General features: G+C 39.1%; 1 long non-coding RNA gene across 2 annotated transcripts in view; it reads right to left on the reverse strand.

Annotated features, from left to right (window-relative positions):
* Positions 1–23,633, reverse strand: part of LOC139440164 (uncharacterized) — a 192,237-nt gene that overhangs the window by 74,557 nt on the left and 94,047 nt on the right. For both annotated transcript variants that reach the window (XR_011650272.1, XR_011650273.1), the window contains one exon: positions 9,848–9,938. This is a non-coding gene — a long non-coding RNA (uncharacterized lncRNA). The remainder of the gene's footprint in view (positions 1–9,847; positions 9,939–23,633) is intronic.

The following is a 23,633-nucleotide window of genomic DNA, read 5'->3' on the forward strand; positions in this document are numbered from 1 at the left end:
TTTTACATTTGGTGTGTTTTCTCCCAACCCACCTTGTTAATGGCACCCTGTATTAGTATTATATACTTGTTATAGTTCATGAGAGAATGTTCTTATAGTTGTTCTGTTAACCACAGTCCATCTTCTGCCACAGGATCCATTGTGTTATACATGCCCATGCTTTGCACAATCCATTCAAAGTGTATACTCAGTGGCTCTCAAATTCATTACAGAGTTGTGCTGTCATTACCTTAGTCAGTTTTAGGACATTTTCATTACTCCAAAAGGAAAAATTCCATACCTCCTCATATCTATCATATATGCCCCTACTGTCATCCCTTAGAATTGATATTTCTTTGCCATTGCTGCAAAAATATCACACTATTATTGTTAACTATAATCCATAAATTAGATTACTTCTAATTTTCCCATGTATCACATTATACTTAACACTTTGTAAAGGAAGAGCATTCTTATACTATTAACCACAATCTTTATCCATCACGAGAATCATTGTTAGAGTCCATATGTTATTCTCTAGCTTCTTAATTGAAATATTACATCAACAGACTACTCTTTTCAGCCACAGTCATATTTATAAATCAGTAGTCTTAAAGTCACTGTAATGTATTATCATCAATCTATTCATTTCCATACATTTACAATAAACCTTATTAAAAATTCTATTATTACTGTAAACATCAGCTTCCTTTCTCAACCCACATTCAATTTCCCAGCAACTGAAACTCTAGAGCAGGGATTCTTAATCATTTTTGTTCCACAGACCCCTTTGCCAGTCAGGTAAAATGACTACTACTGTAATTTATTTATTGCATAATTCATAAGTGAAGGAAATGCTAGATTTCAGTTAGAGGCCAGAAAAAATAAAGATAATAAGTTCAATTCAAGCTCACTGACCCCTTGAAATCTTTCCATGGACCGATGGGGGATCAAGGCACCCCTGGCTAACCTCTCCTCTAGAGTTTACCTCCTTGAGTTTACTATTGTTTTAGTTCATATTAGTGAGACAATACAATAGTTTCCTTTTGTGTCTGACATTTCACTCTACATAATGTCCTCAAGGTTCATCTTTGTTGTCATCTGCATCCCAATTTCATTTCTTCTTAAAGTTACATAGTATTCCTAAATACATAGTACATTTTGTTTATCCACTCATCAGTTGATGGATACTTCAGTTGTCTCCATATTTTAGCAATTGTAAATTATGCTGCTATGTACATCGCTGTGCTAATCTCAATTCACTTCCTTGTTTTCAGTTCTTCTGAATATTTTCCTAGTAACAGGATTGCTGGTTCATATGGTAGTTTTGTATTTAGTTTCTTGAAGAAATGCCAAACTGTCTTCCACAAAGACTGCACCATTCTACATTCCCACCAATAGTGAAGGAGTATTCCTATTTCTCCACATCCTCTCCAGCACTTGTAGTTTTCTCTTTTTGTAATAATAGGCATTCTATTAGGTGTGAACTGATACCTGAATGTAGTTTTGATCTGTATTTCTCTAATAGCTAATGATGTAGAACATTTTTTCATGTCTGTTTGGCCATTTGTATGTCCTTTTTGGAGAAATGTCTATTCATGTCTTTTGCCCATTTTTAAATAGGGTTGCTTGTCTTTTTAACATTGTGTTGTATGATTTCTTTATACAATATGGATATCAAACCTTTATTGGACTTGCAGTTTCCAAATATTTTCTGCCATTAAGTAGACTGCCTTTTTACTTTCTTGACAAAGCTCTTTCAAGCACAAAAGTGTTTAATTTTCAGGATTATCTATTTTTCCTTTTGTTGCTCATGCTTTGGTGTAAGGTTTAAGAAAGTACCACCTACCAGAAGATCTTGAAGATGTTGCCCTACATTTTCTTCTAGGGATTTTATGGCTGTAGCTTTTATCTAGGTCTTTGATCCATTTTGAGTTAATTTTTGATAAGGTGTAAAATTGGGGTCCTCATTCTTTCTTTTGGATATGACTATCCAGTTCTCTCAGCACCATTTGTTGAATAGACTGTTCTGGACCAGCTGGGTGGGCATGACAGCCTTGTCAAAAATTACCCTGCCATAAATTTGAGGATGTATTTCTTAACACTCAGTTCTATTCCATTGGTTAACGTATTTGTCTTTATGACAGTACCATGCTGTTTTTTTACCACTGTAACCAAATAATGTTTTACAGTCAGGAGTGAGAGTCCTCTAACTCCTTTCTCCTTTTTAAAGATATTTTTGGTTATTAGGGACCTATGACTCTCCCAAATAAATTTGATAATTGGCCTTTCCAATTCTGTAAAAAAGGCTGTTGGAAGTTTTATTGGGATTGTATTAAATCTGTAGGTAATTTGGTAGAATTGACATCTTAGTGGTAGTTAGTCTTCCAATTCATGAGTCTTCGTTTATTTAGGTCTCCTTTGGTTTCCTAAAGCAATGTTTTATAGTACCAAATACAAGTCCTTTATGTCCTTGGTTAAGTTTATTCCTAAATGTTTGATTCTTTTAGTCTCTATTGTAAATGGTATTTTTTCCTGACTTCCTCATCAAATGTCTCACTAGTAGTATATAAAAATGCTACTGATTTTTGCATATTAGTCTTGTATCCTGCCACTCTGCTGAACTATTAGTTCGAATACCTTTGTTATGGATTTTTTTGGTATTTTCTAAGTAGAGGATAATATCATCTGCAAATAATGAAAGTTTTACTTCTTACTTTCCTATGTGGATGCCTTGTATTTCTTTTTTTGTCTAATTGTTCTAGCTAGAATTTCTAGCACAATATTGAATAACAGTGTTGATAGTAGATATCTTTGCCTTGTTCCCAATCTCAGGGGGAAAGCTTTCAGTCTTTCTCCATTGAGTAAAATGTTTGCTATGGATTTTTCACATATGCACTTTATCATGTTGAGAAAGTTTCCTTCAATTCCTATCTTTTGGAGCGTTTTCATCAATAAACCATGTTGGATTTTGTTAAATGTCTTTTCTGTGTCAATCAAGATGATCGTGTGACTTTTCTTTCTTAATTTAGTAATGTGGTGTATTTCATTGATTGATGTTCTTGTGTTGAACCACTTTTGCATTCCTGGGGTAAATCCCACTTGATCATGATGTATAATTATTGTAATGTGCTGCTAGATTCGATTAGCAAATATTTCGTTGAGGATTTTTGCACCTAATATTTATTAGAGAAATTGGCCTATAATTTACTTTATTCATGTTATGTTTATCTGGCTTTGGTATCAAGGTGATGCTGGCTTCATAGAATAAGTATGGTTGTGTTCCCTCCTGTTTTATTTCTTGGAAGAGTTTGAGCAAGACTGGTATTAATTCTTCTTTGAATGATTTTGAGAATTCACCTGTGAAGCCAACTGGTCCTGGGCTTTTCATATTTGGGAGGGTTTTTTTTTAATGACTATTTCAATCTCTTTGCTTGTGATTGGTTTGCTGAGGTCTTCTATTTATTCTAGGGTTAGTGTAGGTTGCATGTGTGTTTCTAGGAATTTATCCATTTCATCTACATTGTCCATTTTTTTGGCACACAGTCGTTCATAGTATTTTCTTTTTTTTTTTTTTAAGATTTATTTTTTATTTATTTCTCTCCCCTTCCCTGCCCCACCCCCAGTTGTCTGTGCTCTGTGTCCATTTGCTGTGTGTTCTTCTGTGACTGCTTGGATTCTTGTCAGCGGCACGCGGAATCTCTGTCTCATTTTGTTGCATCATCTCTCCATGTGTGCAGTACCATTCCTGGGCAGGCTACACTTTTGTCGTGCTGGGTGTCTCTCCTTATGGGGTGCACTACTTACATGTGGGGCTCCCCTAAGCAAGGGACACCCCTGTGTGGTATGGCACTCCTTGTGTGCATCAGCACTGTGCATGTGCCAGCTCATCACATGGGTCAGGAGGCCCTGGGTTTGAACCTTGGACCTCCCACGTGGTAGGTAGACACTCTATCTGTTGGGCCAAATCCACTTCCCATAGTATCTTCTTATGATCTCTTATTTCTGTGGGGTCAGTAGTAATGTCCCCCTCTCATTTCTGATTTTGTTTATTTATATCATCTCTCATTTTTTATCTGTCAGTCTACTTAAGGGTTTGTTGATTTTATTCATTTTTCAAAGAGCCATCTTTTTGGTTTTGTTGATTCAATCTATTGTGCTTTTTGTTGTTGTTCTCAATTTCATTTATTTCTGCACTAATCTTTATTATTTCTTTCCTTCTGCTTACTTTGGGATTAGTCTGTCCTTCTTTTTCTAGTTCCTCCAGGTCTTCAATTAGGTCTTTGTTTTAGCCCTTTCTTCTTTTTTAATGTAAGTGCTGAGGGTTATACATTTCCTTCTCAGCACTGCTTTCACTTTATCCCATAGGTTTTGATATGTTGTGTTCTCATTTTCATTCATCTTGAGATATTTACTGATTTCTCTTTTCTGACCCACTGTTTAAGAGTGTGTTGTTTAACCTCCATATATTTGTGAGTTTTCCCTTTCTCCACCTGTTGTTGATTTCCAGCTTAATTCCATTATGATCAGAGATAGTGCTTTATAAAATTTCAATCTTTTTAATTTTATTGAGACTTGTTTTGTGACCCAACATATGATCTATCTTGGATAAAGATCCATAAGCACTTAAGAAGAATGTATTTCCTGCTTTTTTAGGGTGCAATATTCCATACATGTCTATAAGGTCTAGTTCATTTATCATATTATTTAAGTTCTCTGTTCACTTACTGATCTTTTCCCAGTTGTTCTATCCAAAGATGAGAACGTAGTATTGAAGTCTCCAATTATTATTGTCAAGACATCCATTTCTCTCTTCAGTTTTGCAATTATATGTCTGATGTATTTTGAAGTACCCTGCTTAGATGCATAAATATTTGTTATTATATTTTCCTTCTTGGTTGATTGCTCCTTTTATTATTATATAATGTCCTTCTTCATCTCTTATAACAGTTTTTAATTTAAAGTCTATTTTGACTGATATTAGTATTGCTACTCCAGCTCTTTTTTGATTACTGTTTGTGAGAAATATCTTTTTCCAACCTTTTACTTTCAGTCTATTTGTGTCCTTCTGTGTAAGACAAGTATCTTATAGACAGCATAGAGATGATTGATGTTTTCTGCCAATCTGTGTCTTTTGACTAGGGAGTTCAATCCATTAACATTAAACGTTATTGTTATAAAGGCATTACTTACTTACCTACTTCATTATATCCTTTGACTTTCCATTGACCTATCTTACTATTATCTTTTTATCCTTTTTCTTACCCTTACAAATAATCTTCATTTCTACACTCTTCTCTAGGCCTGTCTCCTGTCTTATTCCTTCAGGTTGCAACAGTCCCTTTAGTATTCCTTGTAATTCTGAATTTTTTGTAACATATTTTGTCAGTTTTTCTTTGTCTGTGAAGACTTTAAACTCACCCTCAGTTTTAAAGGGCATTTTTACTGGATAAAGAATTATTGGATGGCAGTTTTTCTCTTTCAGAACCTTTAATACATCATACTACTGCCTTCTTGTCTCCCATGGTTTCTGATGAGAAATTGGAACTTGGTCTTATTGAGCAACACTTGTATGTGATGAATTGTTTTTCTCTTGCTGCTTTCAGAATTCTCTCTTTATTTCTGGCATTTGACATTCTGATTAGTATATATGTCAGAGTAGGTCTATACAAATTTATTCTGCTTGGGGTGTTCTGTCCTTCTTGGATATTGATATTTATGTTTTTCATAAGGGTTGGGAAATTTTCAGTCATTATTCCCTCCAATATTTTTTCTACCCCTTTTCCATTTTCTAATCCTTCTGGAATACCTATAACACATATGTTTGTGTATTTTGCATTGTCATTGAAGTCCCTGAGACCCTGTCTCATTTTTCCCATTCTTTTCTCTTTCTGATCTCTTGTCTTTTCAAATTCAGATGCTCTGTCCTACAACTCACTTATTCTGTCCTCAATCAATTCAAATCTGCTATTATATGCCTCAATGTATTTTTTTTCTAATGTATTTTTAATCTCTTCCATTGTGTCTTAAATTTCCATAAGATCTGGTATTTTTCTTTGCAAACTTTCAAATTCTTCTTTGTGTTCAACCAGTGTCTTCTTGATATCCTTAATCACTTTATCCATGCCATTGAATTTATTAAGGAGATTTGTTTGGATATCTGTGGTCAGTTGTCTCAAATCCTATGTTTTATCTGAAGGTTTAATTTGTTCCTTTGGCTGGGCCATATCTTCCTTTCTTCGTATGGCTTACAATTTTTCACTGATGTCTTGGCATCTGATTTTTTTAATGCATTTAATCTGTGCTCAGTTTCTTTCTTTAGACTATGGCTTTCTTATTCATTGGTTTTTTAATAAACCTCCCTCTGTTCCTCATCTGTGAATGTTAGTCTGTTCTGTATGTATTTTATTTGTCTCTGTACATTTATAATATACTCCTTTTGTCATCTCTTGCTGGTATTTGCAGGAGAGCTAATTTTGGTAGAAGTGCCCCCTGGAGACAACCTTCCCAGTTCTGGTTTCCCATTCAAAACAGGCTTAGGGGACTTATGAAGGCTCCTCCCTTCCCATCTTCATGAAAAGGTCTAATTTCCCAACAGTTGTCCTAACTCTTTTAATTTTATGATGACAGCTTTCAGGATTTTGACAGTCTCACATCAGATGCTGTTATCAGTGGGCACTACAGCTTGACTTTCCTGCTTCCACTCAACAAACCTAAGAATGTCTTTAAAAGGTCCTGGACAAAAGCCTGCTTATCCGTTTAGATAAAGAACTGCCCCTTCAAAATCAAGCATGGCTCAGAAGTTGTTTTCCTAGGCAGGTCTGGAATGAAGACTCCAGTGGTGGTGAAGAAGGGAAAGAACTAAAAACCACAAGGACCAGTCATGGCCCTCCCTTTCTCCCAGTCCTTCCTGTCCTGTGAGCCATTTCCAGAGCAGCTGTCAAGTCAATTACCAATCAAAGCCTGCTTCAGAGAAGCTACATCAGGATAAAACTTTTCCACTTAAAAATTGTACATATGCTGCACCCCACTCCCCTCTCAAAAAATAAACATTCACAGTTTATATCATGAAACACACAATACAATGAAAGGAGATTCTGACAGTGCTGTACAGATAATCTTTTTTCTAATCACAACTACAGATGACAGGTGAGAAAAGGACAAAACCTACTCAGACAAAATAAGAGATTAGGGAAAGGTACTTACTAGCTGGAGCTACATACTTTTTATACTCACACATGATAAATACTTAATGTTCATTAAAATGCTTTAATGCTTCGGTTAGATTTCTTTAAAAATATCTTTTTCATGGTTTAAAATTCTTTGAAAAGAAAGTAGGATGCTTTATGTTTTCTCTTCCTTTTGAACAAAGAGATTTTCCTCTCTGATGATATGGAAAGAGAGATATAATAGAAGCAGATAACTAGGCAGGTGGAATTCACAGAGGAGATTCCAAGGTCCAAGTGAGATGCAGGGAAAGGGCCCTAGATTCAGAACAGCCCTGCCCAGCCTCATCCCTCTGCCTGAGTTCAAGTGTCTCAATGCTAGAGACAAACTTAGTGAAATAAAAGCAGATTCTTTATTTTAAATATTTATATAAAGCACAATTGCTTCTAGAACAACAATTGTTCCTCCTTGAAAGTGATGGAAGTAAACTCAGTAGGGACTCAGGAAAATATGGGGACAAAACATAGAATCCTATTGAGGGTGTAAAAGCCATAACAGAGTCAGAATGGCCAGGAGGAATTTGGGTTGGGTGATGGTCTTTTGACCAAAGATGCTGGCTAAGTTTGCTAAGCAAAGAAGCAAACATGTTTGGTCCAGGGGCAACAGAGGGATGAGTGAGTGGAAAAGAACCGGCCAAACAGCACTTCCTATTGGCAGTTTGTCCTGGATAAATGATAGGGCAGGGTAGCACCAACAGATTACCCAGCCCTTGGGCCCCAGCTCCGGGCAGCAGTAACAGATCAGCAGTTATGAGGAGTCATCTCTTAGACTGGACATTGCTCTTTATACCACATCTCACCAGTCTTAGAGAAGGGTTGATACTTGACTTGGAGCTGAGTCAGCAGGCAGTTTCTCTCAAGAGAGAGTCCAGTTATTCTAAAGGAGAGAGTGGCAGAATCCACTAGTAAAGAAGAAGACTCTCTCCACTCAGTAGGAAGGCCAAAGATCAGGGGAGAAGCAAATAATTTCCCATCAGGATTTGGCAATCTTCCTGACGCTGGTGTATCTAGTCCAGAGTATGCCAAAAAGGATCCCTATGTCTACTGCTTAGGACTCTTAAAAAAGAAAAGACCTGGGTGTTTGCGGGACAGGCGCAGGATGTGTTCCTGTTAAAGGAGAATTGGTAGAAAAGAAAGGGAGGCTTGCCAATTCCTTATTCTGCTGCTAGAAAGCTACATACTCAAAGAGCACAGCTCCCCATGCCCAGCTTCTCTTCCAGGGACAGATCTTTGGATTATGCATAGACAGCTGAGGCTGTCCTGGCCAACAGCCCCACTCTTGATGCAGTGCCCTTCTACCTGCAGAGGAGACCTCTGCATGAGTATCAGGCATGCACAGACACTCAGGCATGACACAACCAGGACACTTACACAACCCAACAGTTTCTGGGGCCACACAGAACACTTTAGAATGAGTCTGGAGCACCAGGTTGCCTATGAATGGCTTGTTTCCTCCTGGTGCAGAAGCCCTTTTAAGGTGGGTGGGATGAATCTGTCTGCCCTGCCCACGAGAGAGTATGCTCTTCCTGTCTGCCCAGGGGCCCAGTGTATAGCAGCCCTTCCAGGTGTGTGGGGTGAATCTGTCCGCACTGCCCTTGAGAGAGGGCACATATCCCCTCATTCCAGGGACTTTGGCACCCAGTGTGAATCTGCCAACTCTGCACTGGCAAAGTGTTCAAACTGCACCCAATTGCCTAGGGTGGAGACAGCACAGATGCTCTTGGCTTCTTGGTGGCTTGGGCAGGATTAAACCTCAGCTGTGCTCAAGACTGGAATCCAGGCAGGCAAATTTGCCAATCAACAGCTGTAGTTGGTGCCAGGTCACTTCCCTTCCCCTGCTTTTGGGAAAGAGAGCATCTGCTTCCAGCCAGGGAATGGGTCCGGAGGTGGCCTGCCTCTCCAGTGGGGGATGGGAAATGCTGTTCTTCCCTTGATGTTGCACTGTGTTCTTCTGGTCTCCAGAGACCCCAAAGTGTTGATCTGAACAGATCCTGGCTGATTATTAGTTGCCCTGTGGGACAGGCTGATTTTTAGAGCTTCCTACTCTTTGGCCATCTTGGATCTTCTTTCCTACCATTCACTCTTAAAACCACTTCAGTAAGTGTTTTGGCCCCAATGCTCTAGCAATTGCTCTTATCTCAGGCTCTATTGGCTGTGCTGCCAAATCCCCATTCCTTTCTCAACCTTCATATTACTAGACCATTAACCAGTATTTGGTATAGTTTATCACTCCTTCCTTCTTGAGGTTCTGGAACATTACTTGTCTCCTCTCCTGCCTCCCTGACTGTCCCTTCTCAGTGCCCTTTCTGGCCCTTCATCAACTGTCCAGCCTCTAAAGATTGAAGTGAATTTATAAGATCTCTCATTAATTCATGGTAAGAAATCTCAGTAATTCATCATGAATTATGTGTGAATTGGGGGTACTGCATCTGAAATACAAGTCACGGGTAGAATTTGTTCAGTCAAGTCTCTAGTAAAGTAGACTGGTACGTTAATCTTGTTCCTTCTGCAAGATGGAAAGCAGAGCAAACCCCTCTCAGAAGGCCTTTTATCTTATTCAAATGCTGAAACATCACTACAGGGCTACCTAGAGTCTAGAAACACAGGCAAATGTTCACCATATTTAAATGACTAAATAATACCTGAAGTTGATAGACTAGGGAAGGTCATCCAGAATGATTCTATCAGGCTGGTGCGCCATCCCATTAGGCCAGGGTGGTGATGTTTGGATGCCTGTGCAGGGACAGATGGAAAAGTCACATCACATACCATGGTCATTGCAATTTTGCACAGCACATTAAAATATACACTGTGAATGAAAGATGACACAATGAACTTACCATGCATTATAATGTAACATCCATAAACTTATCACCTGCATTGTCCTAAGCTTCCAGATTTTAGTCACCATATAGAATTCTCTTCCATTGAACACAACAGGTAAATGTTTCCTGACATGTTCTTCTCCTCCAGTTCAAAAATCTTATTGATAATATAAGCAGAGGTCCTTAGCTCCTGAAAAATAAAGTTTTTGACCTCTGCAAAACTACTTGAAGAATGAACAAGGAAATTAATATTCTTGTAGTCCTTACTATATACAATAGGCAGAGTCCTGGAACCTTTCCCACATCTACTCCATTTAGCCTTTATTAAATCATAAGGCAGAAACTGTGCTTAATCTTCACTACCACCATATGAAGTGAATTCTCATTATCACCACAGGAAGTACAATTTTTACTAACAACTGTTAGATACTCAGAGGTTAAAAACTAGGATTAAAACTTGTTTTCTCTGCTTCTAAAGCAAATTGTCTCTCCTCAGTGAAACACTACATACTCCATTTTTACAGATGAGTAGATGGGGTTCCAGAAGGTTAACAGGTTTGCCAAAAATTACATAGCCAGTCCATGGCAAAGCTGAACTTCAAACCCAGGTCTTTCTGACTTTGGAGTTATATGTTCATTTTATAGTATAGCAGAACAATTACATATCCTCTTTTTTTTTCTTTTTTAAAGATTTATTTATTTCTCTCCCCTTCTCCCTTCCCCACCCCCCGCCCCAGTTGTCTGTTCTCTCTGTCCCCTTGCTGCGTGTTCTTCTTTGTCCGCTTCTGTTGTTGTCAGTGGCATGGGAATCTGTGTTTCTTTTTGTTGCATCATCTTGTTGTGTCAGCACTCTGTGTGGGTGGCGCCATTCCTGGGCAGGCTGCACTTACTTTTGTGCTGGGCGGCTGTCCTTACAGGGCACACTCCTCACGCGTGGGACTCCCCTGCAAGGGGACACCCATGCGTGGCAGGGCATTCCTTGCATGCATCTGCACTGCGCATGGGCCAGCTCCACACGGGTCAAGGAGGCCCGGGGTTTGAACCACGGACTTCCCATGTAGTAGGTGGATGCCCAAACCACTGGGCCAAGTCCGCTTCCCTACATATCCTTTTAAAACCAGGGATAAAGACAAAAGATAGAAATTTAGAGGAAAATCTCAGATCTGAGTTTTTAGGGAAGATGAGAATGAGTTTGGTAGGTTTAAGAAAATAGCAGATTTCAGAGCATTCATTATTCTGTATTTTTACAGCCTTGAGTAGTCTAGTTGGAACCATCCCAGGATTAGGTCCAAATTAAAGTTGAAATGACTGCTCAGTTATTTCAAAGGACAGGAGCACAGTGCTAATGTGGTCTGGGTCAGGGCTTCAGAATGTCCAAATTTCTCTGTTCTAGAGCCAAACTGCAAACTTCACTTTGACAACCAACTCAGAAACTCACCCTGTTGGTCCCAAATAGAAGCTGAGAGAGCCCAGGTGAGCATACCTATTGCTACTGTCAGAAAAACAAACTGCAAGCACATGCCCAATGGAGGATGGGCCAGAGTTGCTGGCTTCATATTACATTGAAAGAAAAGCTTTTTTTTTTTTTTTTGTAGGACAGAGGAACAAACATCATGACTTTGATCAATAGATTCGATCAAATGTAAAACTGGTAGAGTATGTGTCACGGCAGTCAGAGCCCAGGAAGATGATACTCCTCTGTACTAGATTCCCCTCCTGTTCCCTCACATCACTGAGCAACCTATGATGTGAACTTGAGACACAACAGGAGAACTGGGACATAGACTGTAATACTCACAGCAGCATTAAAAGTGAACAGTTCTTTGCTTCAAAAATATAAAGAGCTCAAGCCAAATTTCATAAGAGTTCAAATTGCTTTAATATACTTTAAACATAAAAAGAGCTAAGGTTTTACGTTCAGGAGAAGCTCATTAGATTGAAAATGTCTCTTCCATCTCTAGTTCTCATACTAGTTAATAAAAAGTTCACGAGATGAGTGTCCTCATAGAATGGAGGGTACAGCGAGATGTTTTTCACTAGCCTTTATTTCTATATGTTCATACAAATTGCAAATGACATGTCTCAGAAATGACAACAAAACAGTGTAACAAACATACAAAAAATGTTTTCCTTTAAGGGAGGGACCTAAGAAAGTGATGGATCCAATTTGCAAGATTTCATTTGGAGAACAAAGGCAGCTCTGCTTGCAGTTCATTTCCAGGTGATTGGGATTGTACTGACTCATTCTTCTCGTCTGAGAGAGAGAGACTGGCCCTCTTAGTTAGATTTCTTGGCAGCAGGGCCTACGAAAGTCCTAGGTACTTCTTCACACCCAGGCATGTGAGGTTGGTGTCTTTAAACTGTTTTCTAAGGTATCAGCAGCTCTGAAAATCAGGGCTGTTTTTAGCACTTAGGCCCTCTAGACTATTGCAGATAGCCCTTGCTTCCTGCTTTTCCTTCTCATGACATGTATCTGCACATGCCCTTGTACAGCCAGGAGGTGGTCTCTACTTTATCCAAAGTATTTGGTTGTCTCTCTAAATACTCTAGTTGCTGACGGGAACTGTGCAACCTAACTTTCTGTATCTTGCCTGCCTGCCACTGTGGCATGGGTGGATTTGGTGCTCTATGTGTCTCTTCCTACCTTGAGTTGCTGTCCAAGCAACAATATCTAGTAATGCAGGACAGTGTCATCAATTCCATATACATCTGTAAGAATAAGTTAGTGTGTGAATGAAGGAAAGAAGGTGCCATGAATCTATGATCTGCTAATAGTTTAGTCTAGCAAAGCTCTGAAATGTCCCAAAATACATGGGAAAGGTTTTGGTAGACATTAGACATTGAGTCCAGTGAATTAGTCACCTACTTATTAAAGCAACACATCCTGCCTTAGTGCTTGGTACATCTACACCTGCTAAATATTTTCTGACTTACATGCTCTCTGCTGGTTAGAGGTACGTTTGACGATTTATTTGTAGATCATGGCATTGACTCCTTACCCATGGATCATTTTCTGGGCCCTTACTTTAATTACAAAGAAGTGATGGAATTAGGCAGGACTGTAATCTGTTGCCTCAGTGTGAAAAGGGCAACCCCTCCTCCTGGAATGTGGAAATTGAAGTTAGCCCCATCACTAATCGAATCAAACCAACCACTAGAGCTGAATTATCAGCTTATAAAAAGTCTAGGTCTTCCAGCCAAAAGGAGGGAGAAAAGGAATACATTTGTGGCATCTCAAACACAGCCTTATTCCACTGGGGAAAAAGAAATGTGTTCTTTGCAAAGCTAAATGTTCAGAACTTTGATTCAAAATGAAGGAGGGAGTTTGGGCTGATATAGACTCTGCTTAGAAGAAAAAACTGAGTGGGACTGACCAGAGACAAGCATTTTCTACCTATGTTCCCAAATGCCCTCCTTTATCCACTTTGCTTTTCTACCAAGGTCCCCACTTTCATTTTTTTTGGTCGACAAAACCAAAATCTGATACTAAGATTGATGTTTTAAAAAATAAAACTGTAAACAAAGGGGGAATGAAAGTTGGGTCTTAGAACTTGCCTATTTGTCCTTATTCCCTGTGCAGCAATTTTCCCCTTCATACTCTAGTTCTTTGTATGGTGTGACCATATATCAGTGTCTCAAAATGCTATTTATTACAGGTAGACAAATGCCACAAGTTAGTCAGGGAATATGCAATTAATGTAACAGCAGTAGACTTTGGCCAGAATTAATCAATATGTTACCAATATTTTGGAGTGTATTAAGTATATGCAAGACAACTTGTTCAGAGGAAATACATTTATTGCTTGGACCATTCACTTTCTGTAAAGGACTAAGAACAAAGACTAAAGAATTTCAAGTCACAAATCTAATTTTTGCTTGCTTTATCTTTGGGGTTCATAGTTAGCTTCCTTTACTATTTTAGTCAGTCTGTAAAAGGATTTAACTGCAACCCCAAGAATTTGTGTACTATCATTCATACTTCCTGTTTCAACAGCCTCACCTTGAAACTGAACAAGTTCCCAAGAATATAGTAAGTCAAAATCAAGTTGAACTGCTTTTCAAAGGCTCTTTTGGTGCCCTTTTCCAACCGAGGGAACTTTATTTACCTTGACTCATGGCTCCAGGGCCTTAGAAAAATCTTTGCTGCTAAAGCTGCTAATACTCAATAACTCCTTTCAAATTGCCTAAATGTTAAACAAATGCCATCCATAATTAACTGTAAATTATCAAATGCCAGATTTGTAGCATTTGGTGCCTATCCTTTTGGCTTTTTTAAAAAGTTGGTTGTTCACATTCACACACAAAAATAAAATAAAAAAGCAGTATGTTTATAGACAACGATGTATTTTATGAACAGCTACCTGGCATGGTTATGACATGATTGTTCTAGTTGATAGTTTTCCTGATACCAGGGAGTTGACGAAGCACAGAAGCTTCAAAAACTATGAAGGGAAATATGCAGGAGAGTCTGGAATCTGGCTTTTCTACTCATTTGCTAAGTGACCTTAACCTCTTTAAGCCTCAGTTTCTACATCTATATAAAACAGGGGTAATCTGCTTTGTGAAACATGAAAACTATGGCTGGCATATTATAAACATTCATTAGAAAATCACGTTACTATTACAGAGGTGTGTTCTACCCACCAGACACTACCCAACCCATGGGGTGGAAAATGCCCAATGCCTGTTCTTATCAAAACTGATGAAGTAGCAGCCAAGCAGAAGCATTGTTCTGCCATCTTTGTATTCATTGCTGGCTCCAATCTTCCCCCATCAGGTGCCTCCTGCAGCTTCTACCTCATTCCTGTTTCTCCCCCCCCACCCCACCCCATACCCTTTCTTTCTTTAGCTTGTCTCCTGTTTTCCTTGACTCCCATTCAGATACTCACCACCAATTAGCAGACTCTTTCCCTTCTTTTCCCTTTAGCCAGAGAACTGACCAATCACAGCTCACTGGCCTCTGGTTCTTCTGTACTATTTTAATCACTGCTGGTTGTTTAAAGGTTTCTTCTTCCTTGCCAGAAATTATTCTTTCTCTCTTTCTATTCAGAATGCCTAAGAGTGAAAAAAGATCTAATCCCTAGTTGTCTGAATTTTTGCTGTATCTAAAACAAAAAGTCATAATCAAAACCAGCTGCTCACTTCCACCAATTCTCTTTTCCTGCAAGCCCATGGCTCATGCAACTGCTAAAAACATCAATTTCTTCTTAGTTTGCTATTAATAGCAACTGCTAATATTCATTGGATGTTGTTTGTATTCCAGGTATTGTGCTAAATATTTTACTTGGAACATCTCAGTTATTTCTCACAGCAATCCCAGGAGATGGTGGTGGAGGTGGTGGTGGTCATGATAATGATGATGACTCCCATTTCACAGAAAAAGAATCTGCAAATCAGAGGTTATCCAGCTATTAGCTCGTTCACAATCTCCAATCAGGATTGCTTAAGATTCCTATCCCTTAACTCCATACACTACATTTTCTTATAAGTTTATTAGTAGAAAGGCTTCTGGAATGATGCAGCATCAAGTCAGAGAATTCTCAACTGGGATTCCCTGTTTAGGAGAAACTTACAAGATTCCATTTAAGAAAATGGATATAAAAGACAAAGCCTGCCTTTCCTCTCCTATTGAACTGTGTCTTCTATGCCCCATTTAATTTTTTTTTTAACATTTATTTATTTTTCTCCCCTTCCTCCCCTCTTCCTCCCCCCCCCCCCCACCCTGGTTGTCTGTTCTCTGTGTCTTTTTGCTGCATCTTCTTTATCCGCTTCTGTTGTTGTCAGCGGCACAGGAATCTGTTTCTTTTTGTTGTGTCAGCTCTCCGTGTGTGCGGCACCATTCCTGGGCAGGCTGCACTTTCTTTTGCGCTGGGTGGCTCTCCTTACGGGGCGCACTCCTTGCGCATGGGGCTCCCCTATGCAGGGACACGCCTGTGTGGTAGGGTACTCCTTGCGTGCATCAGCACTGGGCATGGGCCAGCTCCACACGGGTCAAGGAGGCCCAGCATTTGAACCGCGGACCTCCCATGTGGTAGACAGACGCCCTAACCACTGGGCCAAGTCTGCCACCCCTCTATCCCCCATTTAAAAACCACAACAATATCCAACTAAGAGTTTCTTTTAAAGATCCTACCTGAGTCACAAAACCCTGGAGAACTATTGATTTATTGCCAAGAATTCCCAAATCTATAGTACACGACCCAAGTAGAATACATGTTTGATCTCTGAAAAATAACCTAAGTAGAGGTTATTGAGATTAATGATATGCAAATGAATTTAAAAGAGTTACTGAATTCATAGTCACTTTTAATCATTTTGTATTTTCTCTATCAATGGATGACTAAAGTAAGGCAATTATCCTATGAACTCCTGATAACATATTGTACCTTAAAAGTTCTTACAATAAAAAAATAGGAATCTGGGGACAATTGGACTTGAGACTTTCATTGTTATCTTGAAAGGCAAAGTTGCCCTGCAAACTGAATTGATGTGGGAATCTCTACATTCTAAATTCAACTCACTGCTTTATGAGTATGATACAGCTTAGTGGTAAAGCATACTGGCATTGGAATCATAACTCTAATTATGTGAACTTTTGCAGTTTACTTAACTTCTCTGTTCCTCAGATTTCTGTTCTGTAAAATGGAAAAAAGAATAATGTCTTCTCACAAGTTTTTTGTGAGGATTTTTAAAAGAACCATGTGCCAGTTTTAGAGCAGTTCTGGGCAGGGAGCAGGCTTTCAGACAATGTTAATTATTTGTCTGTGTGGTCTTGGCAGAAGCAAATCAAATTATTTGAATGGTTCACAGTCCGAACAGCAGCATTACCCCCCACACACACACACTTTGGCTATGAGCAGATACAAACTGGCTTCACAGCTAATTCTCAGAGGTGCCTGTGATTCTGCTTCCTTGACTTCAGGTTTTATTTTTTCCTAACATTTACCACCCTCTAACATACTATATAATTTATTTCGTTATTATACTGTTGCTTATTATCGTCCCCTTCCCCAGTAGAATGTAAGCTCCACATCGGTAGAAATCTCTCTTTTGTCCATTATATCTAAGATGCTTAGAAGAGTTCATGGTATGGAGTAATTACTGGATAAATATTTGTCAAATAATGAATAAATATAAAGATTTTTTGTCATATGTTTTCCCAAAATTCCTCCCATCATCCACCTGTCTCTGGCCCCATTCCCTTTCAAGCTCTATTCCCTTTATAAACAACAATAATTATATAATGGCTAATACTTATTGAGTGGTTTCTAAAATTCCAGGTACCATGTCCAGCACTAAAAGTGCAGTATCTCATTTAATCCTATGACATAGGCTCAGAGAGGTTAAGGCACTTGTCCTTAGTTGTCACACAGCTAGTAATAAGTGAGGAACCAGGTTCGAGCCCAGAGAGCTGGCCTTCCTATGGCTTCTGAGCACTTAGACATCACTCTGCAGCCTCTGAAGGATGGAACCCAAGACCTTAGGTTATGACGTGATCCCAGAGGAGATGCTTTATCGGCTCCCATGGAGAATCCCCGTAGAGCCACCAAAGTGACGCCGTAACCCAGTATGTTTACCACCATGCCAAAATAACATTCTATAGTAATGTTTCTGTCTTCCATTTCACTGCATTCACTCCATCATTGTGAATAACATGTCCCAATGCATGCAGATCAACCAGCCTAACCCCAAATAATGATAAAATGAAATCCTGCCATACACAAGGCCCTGAGTTTTTAGCAGCCTTTGTCATGTAATATTAATTAACTTGAAAGAGTCATAAAGATTGGGCTTTACAAGTTTGACTATGCATGGCTGCAACGTTCTATAACATTATGCCTCTGAGCTATTAGGATAATTAATTCCACCAGCAGCGAAGGAGAAACCCCGAGGGATCTGCAAATAAGACATGGGATCTAAGCATTTCCCACTTTCTGTAGCAACTGTGGCTTCAATGACAACCAGTCAGGGATTTACTAAATTCCAGTCACTCTTGTCTAATCTTGGCTACTTCCTGCTTGCACAAAGCAGAATCATTTAGTATATCTGAGAATAAGCTCTTTTTTTTCTGGTCTGTGTAGGATTCAACAACACAAGGTAGTAGAGCATTTTCCTCAAATTCCCAGGCAATGAGACTTGGTGAAGAATACATTAAAGAGGAAATGATGGGAAGTGGATGTGGCTCAAGCGATTGGGCTCCCATCTACCATATAGGAGGTCCAGGGTTTGATTCCCAGGGCCTCCTGGTAAAGGCAAGCTAGCTCACAATGTGAGATGACCCAAGTGGAAAGCTGGCTCATGCAGAGAGCTGGCACAGCAAGGTAATTCAGCAAAAAGAGACACAGAGGAGAGATAATAAGAGACACAGCAGACCAGGGAGCTGAGGTGGTGCAAGAGACTGAGTGCCTCTCTCCCACTCCAGAAGGTCCCAGAATCAGTTCTTGGTGCTCCCTAAAGAGCAGACAAACAGACACAGAAAAACGCACAGCAAATGGACACAGAGAGCAGACAGTGAGTGCAAAACAACAGGGGGAGGGGGAGAAGTAAATCTAAAAAATAAAAAAAGAGGAAGTGATGGGGTCAAAGCTAGGTGGTGAGCACTGAAATAGTTAAAGACAAAACTGTCACCTATTTCTATTTGTTTATGACATGATAGTGCAATTGCAGAGAGGAAATGTGAGCACCACCGTTACTACTCAACATGCAGGGAAGGTGAATTGGGCCTGAGCTGTACAAAATCCTTCTTCACATTATCCTCCCATCCTTCCTTTAATCCAACTGATTTAAAATACCCATTCCATGGAAACACAGTCTTTTAAGGCTTAATTCCCCTATTCATGCCTGAACTATTCAATTAGCCAATCAAACTGAATTCAGGAAAAATTGATTATTGAATAAAAACAGATGAAATAGTATTTCCATGAACAAAAATCTGAAATTCAAACAGCAAACTGATGCTACTGAGCAAAAGTTTACAAAATGCTGCTGTTGAACAAAGAAGCAATCACTGAAATAATTTATGTCTGAAGAATAACTTAATTATTTTCCTGTGTGACAAGATGACTAAATAAAGAAAAAAATGAAGCAGTCTGATGTACTTCTGTACTTATTTGAACTAGAGCTATATGAAACAACAGGGCAGGAGGAGCTTCTTTTTAGTCATCTTGGTGAAGGCAGACATTTTTTCTTCTAACCACCTAAAGATATACTTACCTTAGCTAAGGTAAACAATAGATGGATGGAAGGATGAGGGATGGATGAATAAATCAATTCATTCAACAAATATTTATTAAGCACTTTCTAGGTTCCAGGTACTACGGACAGAAATAATGAAAAAAAAACAAAACAAAACAAAACAGGTAAAAATCCCTGTACAATGGAGGTTATATTCTAATAGAATAGATGGCTGAATAAATTCTAAATGTGTTTGGGAGCTCCTAAGTTCCTGCTAAATTGCTTCACAGATCATAAGAGTGTATTTACCTTACCCTGATGGATCCATCAGAATGAGTGTCCTCATGTTATAGGATTATTGCTGGCATTGAGATCAAGCTGCCTTTTATGCAGATGAATGTCAGACCCCAGATGGCACTCACCGTTACAGCTAAGGGAAGGTGTTAAAGTGAAAAGGGTTTTGTTTCTTCTCTAAGTCTATAACAGACATGTCTAAGAAGTACCAGCTGAAATGTAAATGTGACTGCAAAGAAAAGAAGACTAGTATTTCTCAGCCATTTTTGAGAATATTCTGGGATTTTGCTTACTGTATAAGCAAAAGGGAATGGAATTATTCGTGTGTGTAGATTATGGCATAAGCAACTCTCTTTTCTGAAAGAAATTAGGCCGGCCTAGGAAAACATCCATGAGATGATTTTTTTCCTTTTCACTAAAATTTTTGACACAGCCAGTAAAATGTGGGACTAGACCTTCATCACAATTGTATGTATATTTTAATGATAAAAGGAACCTACATTTCTTCTTTGGGGATTTTTAAGTAAAGGGAGAAAACCTGAGCATGTAGAGCCTTTAAGACAGGAGCTCTTGTGGGGTAGAAGGGAATGAAGCATGGAGGAGGGTTGGTTAGGAAAGGGAGCTGAAGATGCTGGTAATACCAGGGTGAACTTATCCTGGGTCAGCTATTGTCCTCAGGTTTTCCAGTACTGAGACTTAACATTTTATCATTACAGACAGAGTTGGTCAGACCTCTGGGGACCCATTTACACACTGACCAAGCCCTCAAGATTCTGAAGTACAAACCAGAATGGCAATTTGTGACTCTTTGTTGAGAGTTACCTCCTGGTAGGATTTTATGATAACCTTCAAATGGGCATGAATACTCAGAGCTCCAAATTATACATCCAAAGCATGCTTGATAAGACTTAAATTAAAACCAAGGGATTTGGATGATTGCAAGGGTTGAAAATTCAACTAAACTAAGAAACAAGTAGACTATTTTTGTAGGGAAACAGCACAGAAGTTAAGTGATTCGGAACTGGGTGAGACTAGGTTTGGGTTCAAATCTCATTCAGCCACCTACTAGTAACCTTAGGAAAGCTCATTAATATGCTTAGTTCCCTCATTTGAATGTGGGAATGGAGAAAAAGACAATCCATTTAAAGCAGTAAGCATAATGACTGGCACATAGGAAGCATTCAGTCAATGCCCAGCATTTATTATATTCCAATTCAGAGAGATGATATTGACTATTTGGGGTAAAAGCTTATCTTACAAGGGTTCTTATGAGAATTAAGTAAGATGCTCAAAGAATTTTAACCATTACAATGTTTCTAGCTATAGAAGTGGGATAGATTTAATAGGATCAAAACACTTGGCCTGGTTGTGATTGCTCAACATTCACTCAAACTTCCTGTTTTCAAGATTGTTTTCAAAAGACGTCATTAAACATCAGCATCATGAGAGGCAAGTTACAACCTGGTTGAATGGGGCTTCAGTTTCCTTTTTCATCAGTCACATTCCAGGCTTGCCTTCCTGTGGCTGAAGCCTCTACAGGGCTTGGGAGTTTCATAAATCTCTCTAGCAGGTTACTTTGATAGGGATGTAAAATTTATCCATTATGTGATTCCTACTCGCTTCAGTGTCAGAACTGCAGGTGAGTTTTTCCAGACCACAGTGCTAAATCCATTGATTTTCAAAAGATGGAGATAAGCATCTGTCATTGCATCATTTGAGCAGCTGGTTAAAAATGCAGATGTCTTAGAATGGTGGTTATTTGAGGGGAAAGGGTGGGTAGGATAGCCTGGGAAGGGACATGAGCAAACATTCTGGGAGTGTTGGAAATGTTCTACAGTTTTATCTAGGTGGCAGCTACACAGGTGTATATAAAAATTCATTGAGCCATGCACTTAAGATGAGTGCACATTACTGTGGGTATGTTACAACTCCATAATATGGTTTAACAGGCAGACTTCGGGCTGTACCTCAGAACATTTGAATCAACATTTCTGGGAGAAGAGCCCGTGAATCTTCATTTTTAATAAGCACCCTTAGAAATTTCTAATGCGTACCAAAGTTTGAGAACCACTGATCCAAAAAGAAGATACACACATACTTTCTCAGTATCAAAGACAAATAAAAATAACCTGAAATCAAGACAATCCCGGGAAATGTGAGATAAATGCCACACAGACACCAGCATTTACATATTCTGAAACCTTAGAGATTTGGGTCAAGAAACCAACATCTGTTTCTCGTGCTATCTGACATGTCTCTACATGCAGCTCTAACCTAAAAGTGGGAATGAACCATCAGGAGCTGAGGACTGGTTGAGAAGCATGCAGCCTAGCTCTGCTCTTAGCATTCACCTTTGTGGCCAGAGCCTGAGGCACAAGTTCCAATCTGATAATATCACAAGCTGGTCAAATTACTGAGGGTTGTATTACAGTGCAGTACATTTGGGAAGAGCACTTGTTAAGAACATACCTCCTCCAAAATAAGCTGGGTTCTGTTCAGAAAAGAAGAAAAAGGAATCTGCCTAATGGAGCTTTTCGAAAGCTAAGATAAAAAGATTTTATTTGGTGTAACTGCCTGCAGAGTGTCATGATTCCAAATAAAAAGCTCTGCTGGCTCACAAACAGATGCTCTAATGTTTGAGGGTACGAATCAGGAGAATATTTAGAGACAGCGCAAGGTCACTGCAAGGATTTGTTTACAAAAGGCTCCTTTTGCTCTGGCGTTACATTACGCTGCCTCATTTTCTTGCAATATTCACAGTTGTGTTATTAAGAATACATGCAAGAAAAAGCTGGCATATCTTAGAGGGCATCTTTCGCTGACCTTCTTGCAGACTAGGGCACGTCCACAACGTCCTAGAACAATCCAAAGGGCTCCAGTTACCACCTCTTGTGTTTCCCTTTTACAATTCTGGGCTTGTGTGGCATTCTTTTTATAAAGGGACCCCCAGCCGAACAAACGTTTTCTGGGCTGCAAATTAAATGGGAAAATGCAAATTGAGGTTCTCCCTGTGGACAACTTGGTTAAAGGTACGGTGAAAAGTGATCCTCAGCCCAGCTTTCATTACTAATCCTCTCCACCTTTAAAAAATGTCCCCCTTTTCCCCTCAAAACAATCGTTTCCTTTAGCTTGTACCCCACCCCCAACATTACACCCACCTATGATTGCAAATCTTTACTAACAGAGTATAGATAGATTTCCCTAGAGAAATAGCAAAATGACTCAAGGTATTTATCTGTTGGCAAAATTTGACTTCTCTCAGACTGTTGAATGGACACAGATATTTGTCCTCACAGGAATCATAACATGTTTCAGCTGGAAAAGACCTTGAGGATATTCTCAGGAATTTTCTAATAGATACAGAAACAGGGGCCTGGAAAGGGAAACTTACCCCAGGTTATAAAACTAGTTAGAGATAAAATCTAAGCTTCTGACAGTGTCCTCTGACCAAACCAGGGCTGCATGATCACTGAGACTTTGTCAACAGCACCCAGTCCTTTTAATTATCTCAGTATTTCTGGGTTAGTTCAGAGAAGTTAAATCAAATTAATACCCCATTGTCCCTTTATTGTCACATATTTTTACAAGGCAAAGTAATATACAGGAGATGATACATTAGGAAATTGTCACATTAGGAAAGACTTCAGAAATGCCCCCATTCTCTTACAACAAAATAGATGTGTTTACTTCTTTCCCCAATAACTAATCCTATCTCCTCCCTCCTAGCAATAGGCCATGGCACCCATTGGCAATATTATGTTTCTTTCCTAACTTCTGGAATTTCTCCACCTCTACCTTCCTGGGATCCATCACTCACATTCTCTTTGAGTGTACAAAAGAATTGTTGATTATTTTGAAATAGTCAATGTCTTCATCTTAAAGTTTTTCAGTTTTCTCACATGAAACCGTGGGGTTATTTTGGGGTGTTTATTAGCCTGTGGTTGCATTTTTCCAGTCTCCTACAAACTGAATGACAGAAATGTTCACAGATATTCAATAAGTTGAACACTTGAATCGTGCCCCATTGTTCCGAGCAATGAAAGCACATGTTTAGGATGAATCATCCCATTTCCTGCCAAGAATAATTGGCAGCCATACTGTGGCTTCCTTTAGTTTGTCACTTCTTAGTCTCAGC

Source organism: Dasypus novemcinctus, chromosome 12 (assembly GCF_030445035.2).
Source record: "Dasypus novemcinctus isolate mDasNov1 chromosome 12, mDasNov1.1.hap2, whole genome shotgun sequence".
NCBI classification, from domain to species: domain Eukaryota; kingdom Metazoa; phylum Chordata; class Mammalia; order Cingulata; family Dasypodidae; genus Dasypus; species Dasypus novemcinctus.